The sequence below is a fragment of the Mesoplodon bidens genome (genome assembly GCF_964165515.1).
Source record: "Mesoplodon bidens genome assembly, chromosome: 8".
NCBI lineage: Eukaryota > Metazoa > Chordata > Mammalia > Artiodactyla > Ziphiidae > Mesoplodon > Mesoplodon bidens.
This window is the reverse complement of record NC_138165.1, coordinates 19680754-19707953: the sequence shown is the minus strand read 5'-3', so window position 1 is coordinate 19707953 and position 27200 is coordinate 19680754. Positions and strand designations below refer to the sequence as shown.

Here is a 27200-nt window from a genome sequence, read left to right as displayed (position 1 = left end):
TTTGCTGTCCACACTAACAGATTCTATAGTACATTACAATGATGTTTCTGAGATATCCAGAGATGAACTAATTACATTTCCTGTGTTAGAAGTCAGAAACATGTAATTTAGAGTAAGGTAACAATAGCAACAATAACAAATAATAATACATTATTATAGCCACAGAGACACTATGCCAGGCACTTCATTTATATATTCTTAATTCAATTTTCATGATTACCCTGCTTTCGTGATTTTTTAAGTCTTATTTTTCAGTGAGAGAATTGAGGTACAGAGCTGAAGCAATGTGTACAAGTAAATCACAGCTAGTAAACAGCATTAAAATTCAAAAAAGTTTATCTGATGCTAAAACCATCTGATACTGCATCCCAATGAAAATGCCAATATTAATAAATTGATGCCAAATTGGTAAATTATAAAATGTAAACAGATACGATCTCTATTATCCAGAAAATTTTTCTATTCTAAACTGATCCATTCTTCTAAAGTTCCAGATAGTAAAGGTTTTGATGTTAATATAATGAGGCACTACTTCTTTTTAAATATGAATAATTTTAAGGATTCCCTTATTTAATTTGCATACCTAGAATTCACTGTGACCAGGTAGGTACAATATGAAAAAATAAATCACTTGACTCTATTGTGCAAGACCTAGTATTTTCCTTGACTACCCCTCTTGGGTCTTAAACCTGGTTTCTCTTCTCAACCTACCTACACACAGACACAGGGCAATTTTTAATGCCTTTTATTTCAAATTATATCATCCATTTAAATTTAATGACTTTTCTTTCTGATTGGTGTCATCTTTCACCTTTCTACCCTTTAACCATCATCATCCAACATTTCTCTGGCAATCAAGTACAACCTGTTACATTTCTACCTCCCAGAACGTAAGTCTGGGGCTTCCCTGGTGACACACTGGTTGAGAGTCTGCCTGCCGATGCAGGGGACACGGGTTCGTGTCCCGGTCCAGGAAGATCCCACATGCCGCGGAGCGGCTGGGCCTGTAAGCCATGGCCGCTGAGCCTGTGCGTCCGGAGCCTGTGCTCCGCAACGGGAGAAGCCACAGCAGAGAGAGGCCCGCGTACCGAAACAAAACAAAACAAAACAAAAAAAGTAAGTGTGAAATAGACAATACTGCAGACTGCTACCGCAGTTCTAACAAAAAATTCATGAAGTACTATCATCATCCAGATTTATATAGAATATGCCTATAGGGAAATAATGAGAGCTCAACATGTGCATGGTTGATATAGACTAATTGGAAATTCCTGCAATGAGAGCAATTTATCTAGAGTTTATAGCTCTCACTGCTCTTCTTAGCATTACTGTGTGGATTTTATGATGAATTATTAAATTTATCTCTCCTTGTCACAAGTAAGCAACTCAGCAAAACCACACCTGCTCTCCTGAGCAAGGAGGATATTTTATAATAAGGAGATGTAGTTTCAACAAGCATCAGAGAGCAAAATAGTCAGTAAGATTTGTAAGAAGTGCTTTAGACTGTTAACTGGAAACTATGAAATTATAAATTCCACAGTTATCTCAAAAATTCAGAAAATGAGGAAATATTCAACTAATGGCTGAAATGCAATGCTTTCTCAATCATTTCAGTATAACACATCTATCATTGTCCCTTAGGTGTCCTCAACCCATGTTGGAGGAACTTGTGGAAGCATACTGTCCTAAAATTGTTAAAAGAAGTCAAAGAAGGACTTCCCTGGTGGTGCAGTGGTTAAGAATCCACCTGCCAGTGCAGGGGACACGGGTTCGAGCCCTGGTCCAGGAAGATACCACATGCCTCGTAGCAACTAAGCCCGTGTGCCCCAACTACTGAGCCTGCGCTCTAGAGCCCGTGAGCCACAACTACTGAAGCCTGTGCACCTAGAGCCCGTGTTCCACAACAAGAGAAGCCACCGCAATGAGAAGCCCACACACCACAACAAAGAGTAGCCCCCACTCGCCACAACTAGAGAAAGCCCGAGCGCAGTAAGGAAGACCTACTGCAGCCAAAAATAAATTAAATTAAAAAAAAAAAACAGTCAAAGAAGTGGACTTCCTTTAGTTTGCTCTTCTGCATTCTAAATAGTAACAGTAGGTGTGGCAAACTCCAAACATTATAACAGAGTTAAAAACAAACTTTAGTTGCCAGTGGGGAAAATGGAATATTAAATAGTATTCAAAATAAAAGCTAGTTTAAATCTGTTCTTAATACAAAAAAGGCAATGGTATCCTCGGGAAAATCTACAAATGGGACCCAAGCCCCTGACCCTTCCAAACAGTGATTTTCCTGTTCAGGGAACAGATAGGAGTAACAGATGGGCCACAGTTCTTTGGTTTTTTTTTGGCTGCACAGCATGGCTTGTGGGATCTTAGTTTCCCGACCAGGGATTGAACCCACGCCCTCCACAGTGAAACTGCAGAGTCCTAACCAAACCACTGGACCGCCAGGGAGTTCCCTGGCCACAGTTCTTAAGCATTAATGACAAAATTGCTATGGCTTTTCCCTATCTGTACTGAAGGAAAACTCCATTGTTTAAGAAAACTGCTTCCTTATTTTTTCTTGCTGTTTTTTTTGGATATATACATATTAGTAAGAAATTTGCCCCATGATATGCCACATAAGAAAAAAATGATACTGTAATTTGAATTCAGCACAAGCACAGGTTCACAATTTCAAGAAAATAAAAGGGCCAACACTTTTAGGAAAAGTCACCAGGGTGGCAATCCCTTATCTGCAATTCTGAAGTCTGAAAAGCCTTGAAATTCAGATTTTTCTTTAGCTTGTGCCAAACTCATTTGGCAGCAAAATTTGACATGCACTAACTTGAGACTTAATTGATTCTTCACTTGATGCACTGTGGAAATATTACATGTATTTCATTAGAGGATGTTGCCCTGGATCCTCAAAGGGGAACTACTTAATAAATATATCTGTACTGTATTTCTTCTCTAAAATCTGAACAAAATTCTGAATGTCAAATCAGAATTACAAATAAAGAACTGCAGACCTGTCCTCCCTGTTTGCTTCCTGGTACACCATTGTACGTCAGGTGTGTGCTCTGATGCATAACCATTTGAATAACTGGAGGTTACCATGTTGAAGTACAGGGTTAAAAACTGTGCAGATAGTATTGGATATTGTTTGGGTTTTTAAGTGATGAGGAATAAACAATATAAAAACCTTTGACTGGTCTCTGACCCTATGTAGGGGAGACAGGACCAACTTGGGGACATCTTAAGACAGTGAGACTCAGATGAGTAAAAAAATGACAAAAATCTGAAAGTTCTTATCATTTTAAGGAATCAGTGATACCAATATTCATACTGAAAATTACTCATTATAAACTGGGAGGAGGTATTACCCCCCCCCATTCATTTCCTACACGATGAAACCAGTCCAAATTAGTCCGTGTTTAAGTTACCAAAGAAATTAAAGTGATATGATCATTTGGATATGCTACTTAAATATTTTTTAAGTAGCATTCTTTTGTTGGTACATAGGAAGATCCATCCTGTAATGTGCTCCTTTTCACCAGAATGCAGGCTCTATGACAGCAGGGAAGTTGTCAATTTTTGTTTGTTTCCAAATTTCTATCAGCTATTTCTTGATTTATAGTATTGATTTTCACATGAGTTAGTTTTAAAGAAAAATTCTATATGTTGAACTTCTTTACTGATTCATTTAAATATAAATTATGTCATTTACGGAGCAAATTCCCTGGATCCTACCCCCTTTCTACACAACCAGGTTTTTTTTGGTAGATGAGTCCACACTGGCTGCCTCTAATTCTTAATCTCAAATTAAGCCCTCTTCTGCACCACAATTTGGTTTTCCACTCCCACTATTACACAGTACTTGTCAAGGTTACACAATGACCTCCTTGTTGCTAAATCCAGGGGCCACTTCCTTATTTTATGACGTTGTTTCTAGCACTTGGTACTGCTAACCCCCTTCTTGAAGTTCTCACTTCTCAGCTTACAGGGGTGCCAAGTTCACCTGGTGTTGCTCTTGTCTCTTCTTCTGTCCACCCCTCTAACATTTTACTACCCCATAGAGTTTAATCTTTGCTCATGGATTTTTCTCTGTTTTGTTCATTGATGTAATCCCAAAACAGAAGTCTCTTAATATTTGTTAAATGAACAAATGAATAGTGCTTATCTTTTCTTTCTCCATATTCTCTCTGGAAGACCATCTCCACCCTCACATCTTCAACTCATGTTCATAAGAATGACTTTCTTCCAGTCCAGTCTTTTCTACAGTGTTCCAAATCTTTATCGCCAAATGCCTATAGAAACCTCCATGTGGATGTCCCAAAGGCCCTCTGAACTAGGGGAGTCCAAACTGGAACTCATTTCTTCCTCTCCTCAAACCAGTACTTCCTCTAAGATATTACCTGTAAAGCTAGCCAAGTGACACTTTCCTTTTCCTCACTCCCAGTCAGTCATCAAATCCCACTGATTTTGCTTTCTCAGGTAATAGGAGATAAAATCAAATCTGCCCATTCTCTCTGCCATTGTATACAAGAGAAAGTAGGGGGAAGGCTCCATTTAGGGAAGATCCCATAATAAGATAATCCTCATTTCATTTTAGAAGAAGGCAAGTTGGTTTTGACCTCTCTAACAAGATTTCTCACAAGGTCTTCATCTCTTGGCTATAAGAACTTGCCCAACTTGCCTCTAAAAAATATATGAATACTACTAACCTGTAGGGTTCCACTGCATTCTACCCATGCAGGGTAAAAAGATATTTTTACAACAAATATTTTAAAAGATCCTTTAAATATCTGCAAAGCTACCCACAGAGAAACCAGGCCTTAAATTAAAAGCACATCCCACTATGAATAAAAACTGTAAAAAATACAAACACATGAGGGCTAAACAATACACTATTAAATAACCAAGAGCTCACTGAAGAAATCAAAGAGGAAATCAAAAAAATACCCAGAAACAAATGACAATGAAAACATGATGACCCAAAACCTATAGGATGTAGCAAAAGCAGTTCTAAGAGGTAAGTTTATAGCAATACAATCCTACCTCAAGAAACAAGAAACATCTCAAATAAACAACTTAATCTTACACCTAAAGCAATTAGAGAAAGAAGAACAAAAAACCCCCAAAGTTAGCAGAAGGAAAGAAATCATAAAAATCAGATCAGAAATAGAAAAAGAAATGAAAGAAACAATAGCAAAGATCAATAAAACTAAAAGCTGTTTTTTTGAGAAGATAAACAAAATTGATAAACCATTAGTCAGACTCATCAAGAAAACAAGGGAGAAGACTCAGATCAACAGAATTAGAAATAAAAAGTAACAACTGACACTGCACAAATACAAAGGATCATGAGAGATTACTATAAGCAACTCTATGCCAATAAAATGGAAAACCTGGAAGAAATGGGCAAATTCTTAGAAAAGCAAAATCTTCCGAGACTGAACCAGGAAGAAATAGAAAATATAAATAGACCAATCACAAGCACTGAAATTGAAACTGTGATTAAAAATCTTTCAACAAACAAAAGCCCAGGACCAGATGGCTTCACAGGCAAATACTATCAAACATTTAGAGAAGAGCTAACACCTATCCTTCTCAAACTCTTCCAAAATAGAGCAGAAGGAGGAACACTCCCTAACTCATTCTACGAGGCCACATCACCTCGATACCAAAATGAGACAAAGATGTCACAAAAAAAGAAAACTATACGCCAGTATCTCTGATGAACATAGATGCAAAAATCCTCAACAAAATACTAGCAAACAGAATCCAACAGCACATTAAAAGGATCATACACCATGACGAAGTGGGGTTTATCCCAGGAATGCAAGGATTCTTCAATATACACAAATCAATCAATGTGATACACCATATTAACAAATTGCAGGAGAAAAACCATATGATAATCTCAACAGATGCAGAAAAAGGTTTTGACAAACTTCAACACCCATTTATGATAAAAACTCTCTCAGAAAGTTGGCGTAGAGGGAACTTACCTCAACATAATATGAAAAACCCACAGCCAACATCGTTCTCAATGGTGAAAAACTGAAACCATTTCCCCTAAGATCATGAACAAGGTTGCCCACTCTCACCACTATTATTCAACATAGTTTTGTAAGTTTTAGCCATGGCAATCAGAGAAGAAAAAAAAATAAAAGGAATCCAAATCAGAAAAGAAGAAGTAAAACTGTCACTGTTTGCAGATGACATGATACCATACATAGAGAATCCTAAAGATGCTATCAGAAAACTACTAGAGCTAATCAATGAATTTGGTAAAGTAGCAGGATACAAAATTAATGCACAGAAATCTCTGGCATTTCTGTACACTAATGATGAAAAATCTGAAAATGAAATCAAGAAAACACTCCCATTTACCATTGCAACAAAAAGAATACAATACCTAGGAGTAAACCTACCTAAGGAAACAAAAGACCTGTATGCAGAAAATTATAAGACACTGATGAAAGAAATTAAAGATGATACAAACAGATGGAGAGATATACTATGTTCTTGGACTGGAAGCATCAACTTTGTGAAAATGACTATACTACCCAAAGCAATCTACAGATTCAGTACAATCCCTATCAAACTACCAACGGCATTTTTCACAGAACTAGAACGAAAAACTGCACAATTTGTATGGAAACACAAAAGACCCCAAATAGCCAAAGCAATCTTGAGAAAGAAAACTGGAACTGTAGGAATCAGGCTCCCAGACGTCAGACTATACTACAAAGCTACAGTAATCAAGACAGTATGGTACTGGCACAAAAACAGAAATATAGATCAATGGACCAGGATAGAAAGCCCAGAAATAAACCCACGCGCATATGGTCACCTTATCTTTGATAAAGGAGGCAAAAGTATACAATGGAGAAAAGACAGCCTCTTCAATAAGTGTTGCTGGGAAAACTGGACAGCTTCATGTAAAAGAATGAAATTAGAACACTCCCTAACCTAATACACAAAAATAAACTCAAAATGGATTAAAGACCTAAATGTAAGGCCAGACACTATCAAACTCTTAGAAGAAAACACAGGCAGAACACTCGATGACATAAATCACAGCAAGATACTTTTTGACCCACCTCCTAGAGAAATGGAAATAAAAACAAAAATAAACAAATGGGACCTAATGAAACTGAAAAGTTTTTGCACAGCAAAGGAAACCATAAACGAGTCAAAAAGACAACTCTCTGAATGGGAGAAAATATTTGCAAACAAAGCAATGGGCAAGGGATTAATCTCCAAAATATACAAACAGCTCATGCAGCTCAGTATCAGAAAAACAAACAACCCAATCCAAAAATGGGCAGAAGACCTAAATAGACATTTCTCCAAAGAAGATATACAGATTGCCAACAAACACATGAAAAGATGCTCAACATCACCAATCATTAGAGAAATGTAAATCAAAACTACGATGAGGTATCACCTCACACTGGTCAGAATGGCCATGATCAAAAAATCTACAAACAATAAATGCTGGAGAGTGTGTGGAGAAAAGGGAACTCTCTTGCCCTGTTGGTGGGAATGTAAATTGATACAGCCACTATGGGGAACAGTATGGAGGTTCCTTAAAAAACTAAAAATAGAACTACCATATGACCCAGCAATCCCACTACTGGGCATGTACCCTGAGAAAACCATAATGCAAAAAGAGTCATGTACCACAATGTTCACTGCAGCTCTCTTTACAATAGCAAAGAGATGGAAGCAACCTAAGCGTCCCTCAACAGTTGAATGGATAAAGAAGATGTGGCACATATATACAATGGAATATTACTCAGCCATCAAAAGAAATGAAATTGAGTTATTTGTAGTGAGGTGGATGGATCTAGAGTCTGTCATACAGAGTGAAGTAAGTCAGAAAGGGAAAAACAAATACTGCAGGGTAACGCATATATATGGAATCTAAAAAAAAAAAGGGTCTGATGAACCTGGGGCAGGACAGGAATAAAGACACAGACATAGAGAATGGACTTGAGGACACGGGGAGGGGGAAGGGTAAGCTGGGATGAAGTAAGATAGTAGCTTTGACATATATACACTACCAAAGGTAAAACAGATAGCTAGTGTGAAGCACCTGCATAGCACAGGGATATCAGTTTGGTGCTTTTTGACCACCTAGACGGGTGGGATAGGGAGGGTGGGAGGGAGACACAAGAGGGAGGGGATATGGCAATATACGTATGCATATAGCTGATTCACTTTGTTATACAGCAGAAACTAATACAACACTGTAAAGCAATTATACTCTAATCAAGATGTTAAAAAAAAAGATCTCACTATGATATATTCAATCATTCCACACTTTCTAAATTTCCTTCTAAATTTCAAAAATGAAAGTTCTGTCTCAATGTATCAACAATCTATATCCTTATATTACTCTTTGATAGAAAAGAGTTCTTGGGCTAGCAGTCCCTCTACTTGCTGAATAAAATAAACCCTAAGGGACACAGTTATGCTACTGTACCCTCAATCACTTGTACTTAACCACACCTCCATAAGTCCACGTCGTCTCGCCTCAGTTTCCCCACACTTCACTTGGTTCACAGCTCAACTGGCTGGCAACAGAATTTAACTTTCCTCATTAACCCCAGCACCTCATTCACTGGACAAATATTACCATTATGGGTTTTACTGGTCTGCGATTAAGCTAAATTTATACCCATTTTCAAGATAACAAAGAGAAAAAACCTTACATTTCAAGCCTATACCACAATCCTCACCACTTTACTTAATATGTATCTTATGGCAAAGAAGTAGCTCTAGTGCTTCTAATCACCCACTGAATGGCTCCTTTTTCATTTTGTCTTTATTAAAGTTTGTATCTGTGCAGGGGAGTCTCCTTGGTGAGGTCATAAAAACTGAAAAATTTTGTACAGGACAAATGAGAAAGCAGAACTAAAAATAATAATAATAATAATGAGGCTGGTGCCATAATTGATAATTATATTAAAAAGTGGTTCACTCTGTAATGACCTATATGGGAATAGAATCTAAAAAAGAGTGGATATATGTATAACTGATTCACTTTGCTGTACAGCAGAAACTAACACAACACTGTAAATCAACTATACTCCAATAAAAGTTAAAAAAGAAAAAAAGCTTACAAACTCCTAAAAAAAAAAAACAAACATGGTTCAGAAAAGCACTTGCAGAGAAAATGAGGAAGTATAAGGTTAAGAGAAAAAGCCAGATGTTTTTTTTCTACTTTTTTACCTTACCCCCTATTCTTCGGCAACAAATTAAGAATAGAGGGTTAAAGGCAGTGTCTGTTGTATAGTGAGAGGAGATATACGTTAAACTGCACAGGAGGCATTGAGGTCTGAGAGTTGAGAGCTCCTATCACCAGGCAGAGCAGAGAAGTCCAAGTGCTATAGCAAGGTTATAAACTCAGTACTACTGGAAAAAAGGAAGTGCAACTAGGTGGGTCTGGGGCATATAGAAAGAAATGGGTTTAGAAGCTGAATTTTGAAGGACAAGTAGGAAAGGGGGAAAAGGTCATTCCAGCAATGAGACAGCACCAGTAAGGGCTCAGAGAGATGAAAGACCTTGTAGAAGAACACTGGACCCTTGAAGTTCTTGGTCACTGTTATATATCCAGAACTTAGGACAGTGCCTGCTACTTAATAGGTTCCAATTCTAAAATCAAATATAAAAAGAGGTGTGTGGACTTTTGATTATTGCTCCTATTTCTTAACTCCCTATAATATTTTGACAACTTCTTTACCAAGGAATACCACAGCAGCCTTGTCCCACATATCAACCCCTATTTCTAGGAACTGCCAAGCTATATGTCATCAATTGTATCATGACAGTCCTATCAGGTGCCATTCCTTATCTGTCTTCATCTCACATTAACCTGGAGAGCAGCTTGAATATACCTCCCTATTGCCATGAAAAAAAGAAACAAGAACAAAAACAACAAAACAAAACAAAACAAAACAGTTCCTTTGAAGGCATTGCAAGACGAAATCTGATCCTGGAGGTGCAGTTACTTCAACTTACCAAAACAAGTCTAATTATTGAGGATGCTGCATGCTTTCAAACATTCATACCACTTTGTCTCCCCTCACCCCAAATCTGTTCATGAGCTTGCCTAATTAAGTATATGGGCCGGATATGTTCCACCAACTCTCACAGCACAACTTTGAAAGTGGGCTTGCTGAAGATTTAATGAAAACGCCATTTAGTAAATCACATTCTAAGTTTTAAAGAAAACTTGGATGCCGTGTCCTCCACAGAGAAGTTTATGAACTATCCCCTAGACACACAGCACTACATTCTACTCCAGAGGCTCCTGTCCCCAGGTTTAGAAGAAAGCTGTCCTGGTAAACTAATTCAGGAAACGACTCACAGAGTAGCTTTTGAGATGGAAGTACTGAATTCTAGTCTGATCCATTTATGAGCTAGGATCAAAGTCAAGTTAAACATGAACCTCCACTGGGTCTCTCCCTCCCATTAGCCAAACTATTCGATAATTCCAGGAGCCCTTATGTCCCCAGGCCAAGGCAGCCCACACCATCTTTTTGGTATCTGTTCACTGGGAAAGATTTATTAACTTAGCTACAAACAGCAAAGGCTTGCTTTAATCATTGCTTCCTCTCCAGATATATTATTTCTGAAGAAAATGCTTTGAAAGTTTGTACTTTGTTGTAGGCCTTGAAATGTCTCTTCCAATGTCCACTTGGGAAATGTATATGCTGAGATAAAATATTCAGGCTACAGGTTTATTACATCTGGAAGTCTGCTAAAGCTAATATGCCAGAGGCCTTTTTGTTCCATTATCCTCCCATGCTAGGATTCTCAGATTTAAATACAGAAGTAGAGAACTGAAGCAAGGAAGCCCTCCAAGTCATTAGTGGGATCAGCTATATTACCAATAGCCACTTCTTTCTTGAACTAGCTCTAGGCCAGCAATGACTTATATCAAGTTAGGGATATACCAGGTAGTACAAGATTCAGTCCAAATACAAGTGAACCATAAACAGAAAATAATGTTCAAGTTAAGGCATGGGCATTATAAATACACAATGTATCACTGTGTACTGTCTTAGGTGGTCTCAGATACAAGGAGCCACTGCAGAACTCTTGGCAATGCACAATCATCAGGGAGCAGACTTAACCTCTAACAATTCAGCAGCTGGGAAAAAGGACAGAGCTAAGAAGACTGGTTTAGGAAAGACAGTTGAGCAATCTAGGAAGTGTCAGAACTCCAGAAGTGACTGGAACTAAGCTATGCAACATGAGGAAGGCTGTGGCGGCACAATAAGGAAAACACTGGCTGGCCACAGATCAAACACTTTGGAGCAAAGAAGGCAGCAAACCTGATTCTGGGGGTAGGGATGAACCACAGCCGATACCTAGGAGATGGGCTAGAACAGTGGCTCTCAAACTAACTGGCATGACAATCTCGGGAATGCTCTGGCAAAAAGGAGAGTGAAGGGTCCCTCATTCCCCGGCTTCTGATTCAACAGGATTGGGGTGAAGCTCAATAATTTACATTTCTAACAAGTTCCATGGAGATACTGATGCTACTGATTCTACTGATTCAGGACACCACATTTTCAGAACCACTGGGTCAGGCAGGATATTAAAGGCTCTTGGCCTCTGAAGTCTCAGTGCCTTACATGCATTATTTTTCTTCAACTTCAAAACAACCTGTAATTTTTAGCTGAGACTAGAGATGTTAGGTAATCTGCCCCAAGTGACAGACCTAATAAGTTCTGAAGCAAGACTGGAATCTTTGGTTTACCAGTCCTTCATCCAGTACCAATTCAAGTAGGCCTCCTCCTCCTACAGATACTAGACGCTTCTTGTAATCAAGATCACACTTTTAATGCCAATTCTAAATCCACTTTTCCACAGTAGGATGTTAACTGAGGTGAACTGGCAATCCTAAAACAAGTTTAAATACAGATAAGGAGGAGGCCAGTTAACTGGTTTTCTGAAGCCCAAGTTTGCTTGTTTCTCTATCTGCTATTCCTAGTCTGTGGAAACCTAAAAAAGCAAACTCTTACTACACTTTCAATCACTTAATTCTTGCATCTGGAATAGGCTTTCCCCATTTTTTTCGTTCTCCATTTATCTCAAAGAATTGTTTTAAGAATTAAGCGAAAATCGGTAAACTGATGATTACAGTTGGAGTCCGTAAAATTAACTATGATATTATATTACCGCTACGTGCAAATGTACGTCCTGTAGGATTGGAGCTCGATAGAGATGTGGAGACTGGAGACCCAAGTTTGGGAGTTATCACCTTATTGGTGGTAGTTCCGGTTATGGAAGGATAAAGGATGACAGGAGAAGAACACATGTAATGAGAAACGAACAGTCCCCAGTAATAAACACTAGTAAGCGTCAGAAATTACGTGGCAAATGAATGAAAAAGAAACGACTAATGAAATTTTAAACAATCAGTCACATTATGCCGCAAAGAGGAATGAGAGTGAAACTTCCACTGTTCTTTAATTAACTACCATTCATGGATCCCACAACCGTGGCCCAGGGCAGGGGCACTAAGAAAAGGGCCTTGGGAAGCCCGAACGACTCGGGAGGCTCTAAGTGATCCGCACCCAAAACACACGCACACGAAAAGCGAGAGTACCAGCACTGGTGCTGGATTCCACAATAAAGCCACTGCGGAAAGACAGGCCCAGGAACCTCTCGAGGAAACTACTCTGTCCGCGCAGGCGGGGCGGGAGTTCACCGCTGCCCCCTCCCCACCCCACACGCCGCGACTCCTCGGCCCGACCGACACTCACAGCCCAACCTCACGGGCCAGCGCGCGGCGGGAGACCCAAGCGCACCCCAGAGTCGCCCACGGCCCTACCACCGAGCCCGCACCCACTCCTGGTTCCCCTTCACTTCCCATCCGGTCTGGCAACCCACCACCCCTACTTCAGTTCGCTGCCTGTAGCTAGTCTACGGAGTTCGGTAATTACCTGGCGCTCCACCGCGCCGCCATTACACCGGATGTACGTCACTTCCCCTTCCCGGCCCGGCGGTAAGAGGAAGGCGGAACGTGAAATACATAAAAACCTGACGCTAAACTGACTTTGATACGTTATCCTATTAATTTATTTAAAATACAATATTGTAATACCAGATACAGAGCCGTCGATCCGGCCACATTTTTCCTTTCCCAAGACGCCGACAAAAGAGAAGTTGACACAAACTACAAAATCCAGAACCCACCGCCAATGAGGACGGAAATGACGCGCGCAATTGTAGGCTGAGAAGGCAGCAACGCACGACGGGAATTGTAGTTCTTCTGGATAAGCGCCAGAGAGAGCGTGCTGGAGGCCCGCCAGAAACCTGGTTGTGTTTAAGAGTTTTTAAAATTTACTTTAATCTATAATTATTTCTCTGCAGTTGGCAAAAAAGTGGACCTTAGTGTAGTCACTTTTCCGTGAAAATCTTAAGGAGAGCAGACACCTTCTTCAGACTTTTTACAATAGTTAAACCAGGAACCAAAAAAAGCAAAAATGTTACCAAAGGTTAAGTGCCTACTAAATTCCAAGATTTCCAGCTCAAGTGAATGGGAGAATATTGGACCACAGAGTGAAGTAATGAGGAGAAACTAATTCTGTAGAGAAGATGGTGCCTCTATTTTAGGTTAAGGTACCAGCTGGCGAGATATGCTGAGGAGAAGGAGATTGCCTGACCGACTTGGAAAGAGCAGTCCACGCAAATCAGAGGTAATCAGTCGAAATATTTTCTTAAACATTACGTTTCAACAGTAACAAAACCTAAAAGTTAGCTGCTTGTTACTGTTTTGGATACTATCTTTTCCTAAAACAACTGTATCTTTTTTTTTTTTTTGCGGTACTTGGGCCTCTCACTGCTGTGGCCTCTCCCGTTGTGGAGCACAGGCTCTGAACGCGCAGGCTCAGCGGCCATGGCTCACGGGCGCAGCCGCTCCGGGGCATGTGGGATCTTCCCGGACCGGGGCACGAACCCGTGTCCCCTGCATCGGCAGGCAGACTCTCAACCACTGCGCCACCAGGGAAGCCCAGCCTTTCTTTTTTTTTGCGGTACGCGGGCCTCTCACTGTTGTGGCCTCTCCCGTTGCGGAGCACAGGCTCTGAACGCGCAGGCTCAGCGGCCATGGCTCACGGGCGCAGCCGCTCCGGGGCATGTGGGATCTTCCCGTACCTGGGCACGAACCAGTGACCCCTGCATGGGCAGGCGGACTTTCAACCACTGCACCACCAGGGAAGCCCAAACAACTGTATCTTTATGTTCCTCAAAACAAGTGTATAAACCAGTCCTGGTTTCTCCAAACACTGATTTATTACAATGTTAGGGTACTGCTAAACCCTTCCTAGAGTCAGAAGAGTAAAGTGATTACGGGTAAAGACACTGGAGCACAACAACTTATGTTTAAATCATGAATCTGTTGATATACTCATGGACGACTGACCTTAGGCAGGTTACTTCGCACTGTGTGCCCATTTCCTGATCCATTAGATAGGACTGATAATAGTACCCACCACGCAGAATAGTTTTAAGACTGAATTAGTTTTGATACGCTTGATGCATTTGTGATAATTCCTACCATATGATAGTATTATCTATCCTTTTTTCATATATAAGATATTTGGCCATAGCTTAAGGTGCATTTTGGTGTCTTAAAATATTTAAGTGGATAGATTTTAGTTGTAATAATAGGAGATGAATCTGGTAAGCATTTGTATCCACACCTGAAAAAAGCACAATACCACCTCTACAATTTTCAACAGAAATAGGAAAGTTGGAGTTGAACCTAGGGGGGCTGGGTGGACCTGGGAGAGACTAGGTTTGTTATTTGGGTCCTCAAAGAAGTAAACAGTGATAAAATTAAGAATGTAAAAAAGATGAAAGGAAAAGGGAGAAAACTAGATGGGGTAGGGGTAGCTCCAGAGCAAAGATGAAGTCCCTCCCTAGGATACAATGGCGAGGCCTTTATGACACTGTCTTGCTCAGTCATTGGCCAGAGCCTCCCCAAGAAGCGTGTGGCCTCAACTCAAAACGTGAAGTGAACTTCAAAGTGGTAACAGTTAAAGGCTGTCACCTAACCACACTCCTTGTAACCAGGCAAAAAGCCATTTATTGAAGAGGTATCTGAGCAGCACATCTCTGTGTCTGTCACAGTCCACCCATTGCACCATGTAGATTCACTCTCCCTACACATTCAGGGAACTGTTGTCTTCCTGAAGAGAAACTTCAAAGACAGAAGTTAGTGGGACAAACTACAGTCCCCATCTTTGCAGTTGGTCTTGAGCCACAACTGAGCTCAATGACTCTCTCCTCCACTAGTCATCCTAAATTTTCCTCTCTCTCTCAGCTACCACTTCTGCTGGTCTCAATAATTAACCTTGTGGTGTGAAAACCCTGATTCCTGAGAAATTTGAGCCCCTGGTAACAATCCCCTTCTCAGGCAGGTGTTGCTGCACTTGTCCATTTACAGTCATTACTGGAGAAGGTAGAGGTGTACAAGTGGATCACCTGAGTACCACGTGTATTCCTACTTGCCTCCGTCGAATAACATCAAGCCTGCCTCCTCCTGGTGATCAGAGTTAGCTTCCCTGACAGGGTGTTGACTCCTTGCCTACTTGTCCCTGAACTCAAGAGTTCCAAAGTTCCTAGGCAGCAGATGAAGCTTAGTTCAGTGGCACCCTTCCTGTGTCCCCTAGCAAGAATATACCACCTTTGGGGACTAGAACCTCTAATTCACAAAGTTCAGAGCTGCAGGAATGGGAAGTACTATGTCCCTTAGTGGGTCATTGGGAATGATGGTAAATGGGGCTATTCCTGTTTTAAGCCATTGTTTATGGCCCCCCCTATTGTTTCTATCTGGGATCCTGAGCCATACCAAGGTCTACTGCATCCTGTGGAACAGTACCTCATTCTTGCAGAGTATTGTCTCTTAGAAAGTACTTGAACTTCACCCTGAGCAGACCATTCCAGTGCTATACTAGGCCACCAGATTCTGGGACATGCAGCATGTGGTGCAACCAGTGGAACCCATGGCCACAGGCACCTTCCTGCACCTGAAAACTAAATCAGTTCCTGTAAACGGATTTCCCTGTTTGGATGCTATATTGCATTGTATTCCGTCCCTGTGGATCAGGCATTGTGTAAGTCCCCAGACGGTTGTGCTAGGTGAAGATTGGTGGGCTGCAAATGCATACCCAAAATAAGTAATCTATTCCTATGCTGCCCCTTCCAGGATGGAGTGATCTCAAGGTAGTCAACTTGCTGCCAAGGGCTACTTGATCTTCTGTAGGAGTGATGACATATTAGGAGCTCAACATTGGTCTGTCCTGCTGGCAGGTTGAATTTTCAGATGAGGCACTAGGCAGGTCAGCTCTGGTAAGTGGGCTCCATGCTGATAGGCCCATTTCATAGACTCCATTCTTGTCACCGTGGCCATTTCATTCATGTGTCCATTATGCCAGCACTGAGGTGGCTGCTAACAAAGACAGGCTAACATCAACTAGGTGAGTAATTTTGTCTACTTGGCTGTTTAGTTCTTCTTCTATAATGTATACTTTCTGGTGGACATTGACATGCGACAAAAAGTTCTTCACACTTTTTGCCCACACCAGTATTTCTATCCACATATCTCTAAGCCTCTAAGACCTCCTTGTCTGCAACCTTCTAAATCTTTTTCTTTTCAGACCTCTGACCAGCCAGCCAGGCTATTTGCCATTGCCTATTAGATAATATTCGAAAGTCAGGCCACTTTTCCCTCCATACCATGTGTACCACCCAAAGCTCTGCCCATTAGGAAGATTTTCCCTCTCCTCTGTCTTCAAGGCTCTTCCTGACTAAGGCTTTAATGTAGCTGTTGTCCAGTTTAAGCCTTCATCCACATACTTAGCCAACCCACCTGTGAACTACGTTTGGCCATTTTTTCTTCCTTCAGCTTGTTGTTCAAGACCCCACCTCCTACCCCACATGGCCATCAATATGAGCTGAGAGAAGAGTATCGATACAACTGTGATGGGTGATGTCAAGGTCTGTGTACTATGTCTGGTCTTCTTCATGCTTTATCCCAAATATAACACTTCCATCTTGTGACTGGGCCCTCAGAATTTATGACATGGTGGGTTCAGTAAGACACGTTTCATTTTGTACCACTAAGTGTCTCGTGATCAACCATTCCCTTTTTAGCAGTAGCATGCCAAGAGCTATTTTTCAAAAGTTGTACAACCTTGCTCCAGAACTCTAGGAACCTGAACTGTGATTCTCCTACTGAGATTTCCATAAACTCCATACTGCATCTTTTCCCAAAACTGACAACTCTAGCACCATAGGATCTGCCAGATCCTTTAGCCCAAGTATCAAGGCTGCTTGCACTGTAGCTCACACCTGGTGCAGAGCCCTTTCTTGTGCCAGGTTGCACCTGGTATTATAGGCCAGAAATATATTCCTAGGTCTGGAGTACGTTGTTTACAGAACCCAAAGCATCCTCTTAGCCGTGTGCTTTCTTCCTTCTTGTAGGGGATGCAAGAGGCAGCAATTTGTCTTTTACTTTGAAGAGGATGTTCTATCACTTCCCAGAACACTGCACTCTAAAACCTTTAATGAAGGGACAGGTCCCTGACCTTTCATAGGGTTCCTTTCCTCCAGCATGCTATCCACCTCTTAATCAACCTGTTGGATCAGCATGATGTCATTGTTATAATGGATCTATATGACCTTCGACAAAATTTCCAGATGATCTAGATCTCTCTGGACTGTATCATGAAAGAGGAGAGTTAACATAGCCCTGGAGCTAGAGTGTCAGTGCATGTTGTTGTCAGTTTATTTCATGTGGACATTAACTATTTCTAATTGTCTTTCTTGACTGGGATAGAAAAGAATGCTTACTCCAAAGCAATGGCTACATACCATGTACCTGAGGTCCTATTATCCTGCTTTAGCCATGATAGTATGCTTGGCATGGCAGCTGCAACTGGGGCTGCTTCTTGGTTGAACTTGCAGTAGTCTACAGTCATTCTGCTAATTCATCTGGTTTCTGCAGGTGCCAGACTGTCAAATTAAATGGAGATATGATGGGAACTATTACTCCTGTATCCTTTATCTCCACCATACCCCAGGCATTGTGATTTAATGCTTTAGATTTGCTCTCTTGTCTGGCAGAGACAGGTTCAAAGACTTCTGCTTGACTTTCCCCCACTATGATACCTCTCACTCCATGGGCGAAGGACAATATATGGAAATGGCTCCAACTGTGAAGTATGTCAATCCCAATTATACACTTGGGACTGGGTAAAGGACTACCAAGTTAATATGTGAATCCAGGGGACCCTTGTGGGCCAGACTCTGGCCATAACTCCATATATTACCTGGCCTCCATATACCTCTGTTCCGATAGCAGAGCCATGATGTTGCTTCAGATCTTCAGGTATCAATGTCAACTCTGACTTGCATCTAATAGTGCTCAAATATGTGGATACTCCCCTTTCCCTGTGTACAGTCATTCAAATAAGTACAAGTGGGTCCCTTTGGGAAAGGGTCAGGGGAATCTCTACAATATATACTTGATATGGTGTTGCAGGGTGCTTCTTCCTGAGACCCAGCTAAGTCTTCAGCCAATGGTTTGAAAACTGGTACAGGTTCAGGCACTGGGCAAGAGATTGTGACTTTTTATTGGGGCAACCACCTTCAGCCTCCTGCTCATCCATTCCTTCTTCTTTTAATCATGTATAGTAAGCAACAGTCTCATTGGCTGCCCATATATTTTGCCCCTAGTGACACCCTATTCTGTCAGCCATCTTCACAACTCCCTCTGGGCTACTGCTCCTATATTCTGGTTACTATAATTATGACCTCCTAGCTTCTGGGGGTTAAGTGTTGCTCATCCTCTATTGCTTCAGGGCCCCATTATCCTCACTGCTACTAATAAACCAAGCTCCATGGCAGGCTCTCCTGTAGTCAGCCCTTGAGGAGTCAGCATTGGATGTCTTTCTTTGTGATGCTGGTGCCCCTCTTACTAGCACATTCCTGTTGGCCTTGAGGAATGATATGTCCTCTGGGTCCTCCTGTGCAAAATAAATTTGTGGTAGGTTTTCTGGCCTCACATAATATATTTACTCCAGCATGTCCACTTTCCTGTGCTTTTTGTGTCTTTTCTCCAGGGTCAGCTATGGCAATTCAGGCATTTCATTTTTCTCGCCACGAGCCATTACTTTCTCCAGATGTCTGGGAATCACCCTACCAGCACATTCGCTCTACCCACTTAGATTCTTTCCAGAGTGTTTAATTCTATATTCCAAGAGAGTGCCCCAAAGTCAATAAACTCTACCTATCTAGTATTATATGCCAGTGCTCTCTATCAGTGAACAGCTTTAGCAATCACACTCCCATATTGTGCCACGTACTAATTGTTTCCCATATACCACCTGAGATGGGCTTTTCTTTGCCAGTCAGGAAGTGAGGGATCCAGTTTCAAGCTCCCAACTTATCACTTGCTTTTTTGGGTCTTTCCTAGAATCACTATGTCAGTTGGGTCCTCTGAGAAGTGACCTTTGAGATGGAGACAGGAGAATAAAGGTTTGTTGGGGAGTAACACCTGTGAAAGGAAAGGGCAGGAAAAAAGATTGAGCAGAAAGTGTCAACAGACCATAATGCAGATCTGACAAAGTACCTGAAAGCCCAACAGAGAGGCCCAGAGTGAGGATTAGCTCTTAGAAGAGTCTTGCATTGGATGAAAGTCTAGACCCTTGTAGCACATCTTGCTTGGTCTTTGGCTGAGGCCACCTCAACAAGAGCATGACCTGGACTCAGAAGCTGAGGCCAAACCTGAAGGAGTTAATAGCTGGAGGCCACAAGTCCTTTCTTGAAGAAGTATCTGAACATCTGAAGGTTGCATTTCTGTATCTGCCACAATAGGTACTAGCACTAGAAATAATTAGGTTTGTTTGGTATCTTCTGTATTTCTTAATTAGCTCACTGCTATTATAAGAATTGCACTGGAGGAACTGACAAATCAGAAGAGATCTCAGCCTTTCCTGAGTTAAGTTCATATAAGAATTTCAGAGATTGTAGGTTTTAAGGGAAAGACCTGGAAATTTGCCCTCACTGTCCATAATAGGTTCTTAGTTCATGGGAAACATTGATTAAATCTTTACAAAATAGCTAATAGAGAATTTTACTCTCCTTCATTTTGATATTATTGGTACTGTACTAAATTGACCACAGCAATTCAGTCTCATTATTAAACAGGTTTCTGCTTCTCTCTGAAGCTTGCCTGAGACTCTAGTTTAGGCAACAAGCTAGTGATTGTGTCATTAACAAAAAAAAAAAACTGTCTCAGAGCCCTCAAGATTGCACTAGGTACTCTGAACTATGGTTATTCCAAAGAACAGAGTCTTGGGTACAATCTTCCAAGGTAAAATTGCTTAGGAAACTTTTAGACTGTACAGTGTACCAAGTCAGGATTCCCAGGACTCTTTTCTGTCCCAAAGCAGACATACTTCAACAAAACTAACTACTTGATCCAAGGCCCAATGAAATACGAATTAATTTCAGTGGACTTAAGAAACTATTAAGGGAAATTTTAATATGGCAATTTATTCAGAATATTTTTGGTATTATTTTAATGTTCTGTTTTTTGTATATATATGAAAGAGCCTTTTCCTTTTCTTCTGAAGCTATTTCAGATCTTCAATTTGATAAACTCTACCTTTGGGATGTGATTCTTACTGATACATAAACATTGAGAAACAGATATTTTCACTGAGTCTCCTTACTTTCATAACTTCTTTTCAATAAGAATATTTTCTCCTTTTTACCAGGGTGTAATTGGACAAATCAGTGGTGCAAAAGTCACACCTGAAGTGTCACATTTGAGAATAATTCTCATTTAATTGTGTATCAACCAGGGTTAACTTTATATGTCAAGATCAACTCATGAATGACACCAGCTGTTGACTGTAGCTGTGAAGGCCAGCCAGCTGAGTAATGACCATTTTCTTGGAGACCAGAGGACCTGGGAACATTGCACTAATCTAAGGATCCTCACTAATCCTTTTTCCTATAAAGACCAGATGCCACCTTGGAGAGGAGGTGGGGGAGGGATAGATCTGGCATGCTAAAAGATTTACCTAAATACACGAGCATTACTTAGGTTTCTTTTTTCTTTTCTTTTTTTTTAGGGACGTGGGCCATACTTACCTGCAAGGGGCTGTTTGGAAATGTGTAAGGGTGGTGAAGTTTGTCATCATGCCAGGAAAGGCTGCTTTGGCATTTTGTAGAAGAAGGAAGTAGGGATGAAGAGGGGCAGGGGTGCTAAATGTTTGCAGAGCTCTAGGAAGAGCTGTCTCCCTAGCATACCACTTGAGTTATCATGAGAAACACAGAGAGGGGGTGTTTAAATCATACTATCCGTTTGGGTTTAGAGGAGTGGCTTAACAGTTTGGTTTGGTTTGGTTTCTCCACACAATACAGTGGGGAGAGCTCTTGAGGAAGGTAGGATTAATTTGAAGCAAATAAAGAATTACTTTTCCTTCCCATATTTATAATGTGATTGGTCCTGTTACAGCTCTACTAAAAACAGAGTTAATCCAAATACAAAGTAATTATAGCCATATTTTTAAAAGGTGGGAGTATAGATTTGTGGAAGGAACAAAAGATATTCTTTAAATGATTTTCTTTAAGATATGTTTTTGTGCAGAGTGCCTTATTCTCAGATGATCATGTTTGTCACACTAAAAAGCCAAAGCTTTGAACCACTGTTGTGTGACTCAATTCATATCATATTCTGAAAGTTTTAACAAGCCTCTTGTGCTTATGTAACCCACATGTAATAACTTAAAAGTGCTCTTGGAACTATTTCTGACAGTTTCTACAAAAACACTTTAATTGGGGTGACCAACAGCTTTTAACTGCCACAGGGGATGTTTTGATATGGGAAGTGGGTGGGAACAAAAATCCACTAAAGAAGAGGGTTCCCTTGCCCACATGCCCCCACCTGTGTTTTTCTTTCTGATGATGTTTCCAGAAAGCTGTCCTTTTTAGACAAATGTTAAAGTTTCCAGAAGGCAAATAGTGCCTTTTTCTGTAAGTGAAAGCAGAGGCAGGAGAAAACTGTTTACAGGAGAAAGTGGAGATGCAGAGGAAAATTGGTTCTAAGAGTAAAGAAGAATAAAAAGAAGCATAGAAGCAGTGAAAAAAGAGAAAGTAGAGAAATGCAGAGAAATACATGAAATGGTAATAAGAGTGGGTATTTTTGAATCATAATCCAACAGGACTGATCGATAATGACCTTGTGGTGCAAGCGAGAGGACACAGACTCTTCTTTAGTGTAAGAGAAGGAGTTGATTATGGCCTGTGCTCTGTGCTGGAATCTCAGCACTACCTGGGGGCCATTGGGAAGCAGGAAGGAGCACACTGAGCCTGGCTGCAAATGCTGGCCTCTGAGAAGGAAGCTGAGAGAACCAATCCCAAGTACCAGGGAGCAGTAGAGCATACTGGCTAAAACATGATGTCCAGAGCCAGATCGTCCAAATTTAAATTTACCAGATGTATTATTTATTGTCACATAACAAATTACTCTAAAGCTTAGTGCTTAAAAAGTACACTTATTATCTCACATTTTCTGGGAGTTAGGAATCAAGGGCAGCTTAGCCTAGTCCTGGGGTTCAGGGTCCCTCACAAGGTTTCAGTCAAGGTGCTGGTTAGGGCTTCAGTCATCTCAGAGGCCAACTGGGAGAGGATCCACTTCCATGCTCACTCACATGGCTGTTGGTGGCCTCATGTTCTTGCTGTCCATTGGCCGGAGACATCAGTTCCTTGCCACTGATGTGGACTTCTCCATAGGGCAGCTCACAATATGGCACCTGGCTTCCATCAGAGTGATGGAAGAGAGGGCACAGTCTAATCTTGAAAGTGACAGCTTATCATTTTGTCTATTCCTTTTGTTAGAATCAAGTCACTAGGATCATTCCACACTCAGGGGGAGGGGATGACCCAAGGACATGAAGACCAGGAGGTCATCTGAGAGGCTGGTTTATCATACCGCTAAGTAACTGAACCTACCTTCAGTTTCCTTCACTCTAAAATGAGGATGAATAATAGTGTTTACAACATTAAACAATACAATAAAGAACATATTTTTGGCCTACGTTATTTGAGAATGGACTAAGATAATGTATGTAAAATGCCATATGTGGTGCCTTACACACTTACTTTTGAAATAGTGACCGTCTTTCCTCCTAGGGATTTCCTTTTCCTTTCTCCCATGCAAGTAATTGGTTTCCTTTGCTCATTCCTCCAGAGGGAGATATGGCCACATGGGAAGCTGAGGCCTGCTGGTCTTCCCAATTTGGTTTCCAAAAGCCTAGAACTTTATGGAAAGAGAAAGTTTGGGATGGAGACCAAATAACTGGGAAAATCATTAGGGAAACAGCAGGTCCCAGGAAGGAAGAGTGGAGCGAGTGCTGAGCTTTCTCTTTCTTCAATCAGGCATCACATGTTATCAATAGAAAGGTCTTTGTTTTCTAATTCTTTGAATAAGCAATCTTGTGAAAATTATGGACATTTGAATAAGCAATTCAGTGAAGGAAAATGACCAGACTGTATTATGCAGAGGGAAGATCTCTACAATCTTATTGAATCCTGCAGCATGTGTTCTGTAATCCTTGGATTAAATAAAATGACAGTACCCTGAAAAAGCAATAATGGGGATTTCACTGCCTGGAGTTTAGGTTTAGACTGAGTTAGTATTTAATACCACTTGGCAGTATTTTAAAAGTTGCATATCTGTAGTCAGCAAATTAGTTAACACTATTTTTGAATACTATAAATATTCTATCATACAATCAAACCTGTGCTAAGAAAAATGCTGACTGTCTGGATGGCTGAAAAGTCAGTGTTCAATATATTGAGACATTTAGGGATAAAAAGAAATAAAGGACGTTTCTCATATTGGTATGTTTGATCAATAAATAGGAATTATTACCAAGCACAGGTTACAGTAAGAGGTACTGTGAGAAATATGAAGTTTGTGAAATATTTTCTCTACTTTCAAATTTTCTATCTAGTTGAGAGCTTTCGTCAAAGCTGATTTTTTAAAATCTAGTTGAGAAGCTCTGCAAAAGGCCTGACATACAATGTCTTTTATCTGGATTCCCATCTGACTTGTGGAAATCCCCAGAGAATAGGTCCTTGTTCCATAAACTTGTCACAAGAGACAGGATACCATAGTGGTTAAGGTGATGGCCCTGAAGCAAAGGCGACTGCCAGAATTTGTACCTTGGCTCTGCCACTTGGTAGCTGTTTGATCTCAATCAAGTTACTTAAGCATCTCTGTACCTCAGTTTTCCTACCTATAAAGCAGTAATAATGTGACTCATGTCATATGGTTATCGTGAGAACAAAATGAGATAATCTGTGAAAATACTTAGAACGTGTTAGTCCAAGTGTGTCTGGCTCAATAAACATGAGCATATTCTTACTAGGTGGTGGTGGTTCACTTTTCTCCATGAAATGACTGCTTCAGGCTTTTCTGCTCACTGGCTATTGCCATCTTATAAGCACTTCATCTAGTTGCTATTTTCTTCCCATTCTAGTTATGCCCCCATAGACAGACATGGCTTCTAATCCTTAATTGTTCAAAGCACAGCTGTGGCATTTTGTAAAACTTCACTGATGCATATATGGGTAGATAATACAATTAGAAAAGGAAAACCTAAGACAAAGCATTGAGTGCCATTTCTCCTGGAATCTGTTAGTCATGCCCTTCCAAAGGGGCTCCTTGGCAAGCTGACTCTGTCCTTTACTCTGCCTTGCTACCATGATCTGGGGCTTGACTCATTTTCTCCAGGTGGATATCCCCTCAATCCTGCCCTTCGTCTCAGGGTCCAGGGCCTACACCCACTCTATCTCTAACTTTCTCAAGAGAAAGCAAAAACCAGCCAACACATTGTAATCTCTGCAGAGAGAACAACATGCCCGCAAAGAAAACAGAACACTTCCTTTCTTGTTGTCTCAAGTGTCTCCGTTTCCACTTTCTCCTTTGCTTTGTACAACACAGAGGTCCATAAAAATGTATTTTACCAAAGAGCTGCCTTTTCCCAAATATAAATTTTCTGCCACCCCTAGAACAACAGGCACAAATTTCAATCTGATTTTACCTTCACCAAATTCCAAAAAAACCTCTTTAGAATCTCTCTCACAATTCCTAAATTAATGTTTTTAGGATGGAGGAAAGTGAGGAAAATATTGAATCAAAATGATTAGGCTGTTCCTGTGGGCAATTGCAGCTCATTTCTGCTGGAGATCCTTTAATAAATTATATACAATGTTGTCCCACAGAAATGTAATGCAAGCCACATATGTAATTTTAAACTTTCTAATAAGTAAAATTTTAAAAATTAATTTTGATGTTATATTTTACTTAACAAAATATGTCTAAAATATTATAATTTCAATATATAATCAAAAAATATTAATGAGATAGTTTATCCTTTTTTTCATACTATGTTTTTGAAATGCAATGTGTATTTTTCACTTAAGGTGCGTATCTGTTTGGACCAGCTACTTTCAGGTGCTCAATAGTTACGTTTGCTAGTAGCCATATTGGACAGCATGGAGAGCATACCTAGGAATTGCCCCTAACAGGACAGTGGTCCTTCATTGACTGGGAGCTGCTCCTGGGGAAGTTGACTTCTTCTGGCCAGCCTGGCATTCCAGCCAAGCTTGCTCCTGCAGCCAGAGAAAGTTTTCAGGCAAAGAATCCTTATGCTAGAGAGCCATTAGGGGAAGTGTCCATCAAACTGCAGGTAACCTCTGCACAGACTAGGGGATATGGTCAAGTTATCAACAGTGTTCACTACAACCACCTAAAACAGTAGCTGGCACCATTCCATTCCAGTGCTAACTAAAAATGGCCAACTAGTTACAAAATTAGGACACTGTATCAGGAAAATTACTAAACAAATGTTCCTTTTTTCTCTTCAACAAAAGAGATTCTTCTCTCCTGAATTTGAAATGATGTCTCAAGTTTTTTGGGTTTTTTTCCCCCCCTATACTTTCTATTTTCTCCAGGAAATATGCTCTGGTGAGACTCTTGCACATTTGCAGGGCCCTAGGTCCTAGGAAATTTGCATTTTTTTGATGGATTGGTTTCTTTAAATTGTCAACATTATCTCTAAAAAGCTTTCAGTTGATTTTCTGGAAGTATGGGTGGGATTTTTAAAAACCTCAGATTTCATGAACTGAGCACAAAATTTTCACTTTTCACACTCTAGGACTGTGTCTATGTATCTGTTTTTCTGGCTTCCTGAGAAAAAAAAAGAGCATTTGTATTTTAAATAGTTGATGTTCTTCCTACATGCACATATTTATAAGATATCAAATCATGCATTCCAAAAATAATAATTAAACCTTGAAGCAGTAGCCAAAAAATGGCATATGCATTTTAAGCAAATTGAATATTTTAATAGAAACATCTTCATTTTTGCTGCTATTTATGGATTCTGAAATTGTATTTTATTTTACTTTAAGTAAATATACTTTCAGGCTTACAGGAAAATTATAAGAATACACAATTAATTCTTATACCCTTAAGCAAGATTTCCTGAATTTAACATTTTACCACATCTGCTTTATCATTCTTTTTCTCTCGCTTTCTCTGTCTCTGTCTCTCTTCCTCCCCCTCAATCCCCCCCCACATATCCACTCTCATACATGAGTGGGTGTGTGTATATATATATATATATATATATATATATATATATATATATATACACACATATACACACATACGAGATTGTAAGGAAGCTGTAAAAATGTCTCCTTACCTTTAAATACTTTAGCATTTATTTTCTAAAAGCAAAGACATTCTCTTACATAACCACAACACAGTTAAAATCAGGAGATTAACACTGACGGAATACTATGACCTAATCTACAGACCTTAGGCAAATTTTGCCAATTTACGAGTCCTCAGTGGCAAAAGGAAATCCTAGATCACACATTGCTTTCAGTTGTCATGTCTCTTTTGTTTCCTTTATATATATATACGTATATATATATATATACGTATATATATGTATATATATACACATATATGTATATGTATTTATGTATATATATGTGTGTATATATATATATGTGTGTGTGTATTTATTTATTTATTCATTTTTGGCTGTGTTGGGTCTTCATTGCTGTTCTTTAAATATGTAGTAGAATTCACC

General features: G+C 40.2%; 1 protein-coding gene across 1 annotated transcript in view; it reads right to left on the bottom strand.

The window, feature by feature from the left end:
- The window catches only part of CWC22 (CWC22 spliceosome associated protein homolog), a 64700-nt gene extending 51680 nt beyond the window's left edge, over window positions 1–13020 (bottom strand). The window contains exon 1 of the mRNA XM_081241572.1: window positions 12954–13020. The gene's annotated coding sequence lies outside the window, so the exon portion shown is untranslated. The remainder of the gene's footprint in view (window positions 1–12953) is intronic.
- Between the last annotated feature and the right edge of the window lie 14180 nt (window positions 13021–27200).